At 36.1% G+C, this 3,331-nt stretch overlaps 1 pseudogene; it reads left to right on the top strand.

Moving 5' to 3' along the window:
* The first annotated feature begins 797 nt into the window (after nt 1–797).
* Nucleotides 798–1,284, top strand: LOC149226186 (xanthohumol 4-O-methyltransferase pseudogene; annotated as a pseudogene).
* The last annotated feature ends 2,047 nt before the right edge of the window (nt 1,285–3,331 follow it).

The raw sequence follows: 3,331 nt of genomic DNA, 5'->3' as shown, positions 1-3,331 counted from the left end.
TGTTATTTTGCTCAATACCATCAGTTGAATGTCCAGAACCTATATTTATGGAGATGACCCATGTAAATAGGTAGATGAGAATGCCCAAGTAATCAATTAAGCCGGTAGAAGATGAGGGTTAACATTAATTGATTAATTTGTTCAGTATTTCCCTGTATATATGGCATTTTTACCTTATTTTGTTGCAGGGAGTCGTAGCTGTTTTACCATATTCTTGATATAGCAGGGAAAGTTAAACCATTTTTGTTTATTATTTCACATGGTTTTAAGTTTTTTTCATAGAGCAACGATAATTGTCCAATGGGTGATATCGACAAATCACATGGAAGGCACAAGTGTCAAAAGGAAATATGAATTATTAATTTGCAATTTAAAAGCATGGTGAAAATCAAATATGCCAGGGATCTTGGGGTTACGTTGGTAGTCAATATTCAACCAAACTTGAAAAAAAATGTCATATTTAAAATCACAAGGCTGTGCGACCTTGCTTGACGTTTCAGACATCAAATCATCATGCTAATTTCTCGTTTTTGTTTATGCTAATTTAATAATCCTATCGGCATTTCGAAATTTGACTTCCATTCTCTTATTTGCCTCGAGAGGCTAGGCTTGCAGAGGAGACAATCGAGGCAATGTTGCAGTGTTATCCTTCCATCAGAGGCATTAACTACGACCTCCCTCATGTCATGGCCACTGCTTCCCATCTCCCAGGTTACTAACAACACCTTTGCTTCATCAATGGTATATATGCATAACAATCTTATACATATAAATGTATGTAAATAGGTGTGGAGCACATGGGCGGAGACATGTTTAAAACCGTGCCCTCTGTGGATGCCATATTCATGAAGGTAAGTCTTGAACTTGCTGAGCTATCATGTAATTCAATTAGACTGAGCTGAGAGCACGTTTTAACTATACAATTTGTTTGTGCGATGTCATTAGTGGATCATGCATGACTGGGGCGACGAGGACTGTATCAAGATACTGAAGAGCTGCAGGAAGGCGATCCCAGAGATGGGAAAGCTCATTATTGTTGATGTAGTGGCGCTGGACTCTAATCACAGAGGCGGTGATAATAATAATGGTGGCCAGAAAGAGAAGTTGGTTTTGGATCCTAATTTAGTTCTATTATTTGATCTGGTAATGGTGTCGCACTGCTCTGGTGGGAAGGAAAGAATAGAGAAAGAATGGAAGAAGATTTTATTAGAAGGTGGATTCGGTCGTTATAAAATAATCACCATTCCTGATTTCCAGTCTGTGATTGAAGCATTTCCTTCTTGATTATCTGCTCTTTATGGGCTCATTTTTAGTATTTACAGTGTTAAAATGCAATCAAATTATTGTATTTACAAAATAAACGAAGATTTATCAAGGCCTTATGGAGACATGAAACATCCGTAGCTAGTGATTTTCTTTAGTCTTACCTCGCACTCCTAAGAAGACAATGCATTAATGGGTCACAGGACGCTCCTCATCTCCTTCAAAGACATGGAGGATCCATAGACAGTGTTGTCCTTTCGTCTTACCTCTCTCTGAGTAGATAATGTATTAACGGGTCAGGGGGTTTTGTTTTTTGTGGTTCTGTTATGGCTCATGAATGGATGTGTTTATGGATTGAAATTTAAGGAAAATATGGGTTTACTGTAGCATATGAATGGGATGCATCCAAGCATTGAAATTTCAGAAGTTGGGTTTATTGTGCATATGAAATGGCATGTGTTCATGCTTTTGAAATTTTACTTAGAGAAAAGAAAAGATGGATTTGGTATTGCATATGAATGAGATGTATTCTTCGTATATGCTTGGCCATCTATAGAGGTTTCTTGATTTTGGGTAATTAACTTACTCTAAAATGAAATAAGACATTCAATGTGTTCCTTGTAATATAGATATAAACAAAACATCTAAAGAAAAGTAATTGCACAATAATCCAATCCAAGAAAACAAGGTTTTCCACAAACCAATTAACTCTTCTAGAAAAATTCAACAATTCCAATTTAATAATCCTATCGGCTTCTCTTTGTACCTTTTGGGATAATTGCTAGTTTTATGGGTTATATGTGCAAGAAAGGTTACATCTAAGCATTGAAAAAAAGGTGCATTTTAACAACCCTCTTTCAAATTACGCAAAATAAAACTTTAAGGTGTTGTTTAATTTTATGGGTTTTAGATTATTTGTTGAAAGTTTAGTGGGAACACTTACAAAGTTATGTATATTTATCTATTTATCACGATTGGTTTAAGATTTTTTAGTTTGTAATGTTTGAACAACTTTTTTAACTCTAAATTTGCATTAATAGAAAAGAAAAATCTACTACAAAATATTAACAACATGAAGTTAATCAAATAAGTACTCTAGCCAACCAAGGTGGTAGGAGTGAGGTGAGATGATCATTCATCCTAAAAATAAACAAGAATTCAAATTTTCTTAGGGATTGGAATTGTTGAAGCTTATTCTCTTTACCATGGAATAAAATAAATTGTGAAACTAAAAATTCAAGAGATCATTGTGATTGGAGATTTACTTCTCATTATATCTGGAATTTTAAATTGCTCACTTCCCAATGATCTCAATCTTATTCATATCATCAAACGGGTCCTTAAATTACTTTGTCTCATCCGTAGATATCCATGTTACAATGTCCTAAGGGTGAACAATTCAGTAGTAGACAAAATTGATGATCTTGGCTCTACTCTCTCCCAAGGAGACCCACAGGAGACCCAGTCTGTCAAGGCCAAACCCAAAGGGTCCCTCTCCCATAATGTTTCACATGATATGTCCCATGTGCATTTTTAACAACTTAAAATATATTAGAATGGAGGGCTCCCTCCTTAGGCTTCTCAAGTCACACCACAAAGCGTACAAGAACCCACTCTTTCAAGTGTCACCTTATAGAGCCCTTGACTTCATGTACATATGAAAAAAGTGAATCAACGACAATGGAGGCTCTTACGTGTTCAATTCCCTGCCCTCAGTTATGATGGGAAACAAATCTCAGTTATCATGGAAGACTGTGAATAGGAGGAAAACTCAGGATAAATAGGAGAAGTGGGATGGTACTCTATGGCATAGGAACACCGTCCTTATGGTTTCCTGTGCAGGTGAATGTACTGATGAATTTTTTGTTGGTGAGTCGATGACAGGGGATGAAATATTTTCTTGGTTGAAAAGCATGGATTATAAAGCCTCATTCTAGGATCATCCCCTTCCTCACTTCGTGATTGTGAATCTTCATGGTCCATGGATTTCTTTTCAGATCTATCATTTTAGAGGTAACCTCCTTCTCTATTCTGCTTGGTCTTTTTTCTCTCAACTCATTTGTCTTTG

The sequence above is a fragment of the Pinus tabuliformis genome, chromosome J (genome assembly GCF_031772625.1).
Source record: "Pinus tabuliformis cultivar Carrire ecotype Pingquan chromosome J, CPIR1, whole genome shotgun sequence".
Lineage (NCBI taxonomy): Eukaryota > Viridiplantae > Streptophyta > Pinopsida > Pinales > Pinaceae > Pinus > Pinus tabuliformis.
This window is presented reverse-complemented; position numbering and strand designations above follow the sequence as displayed.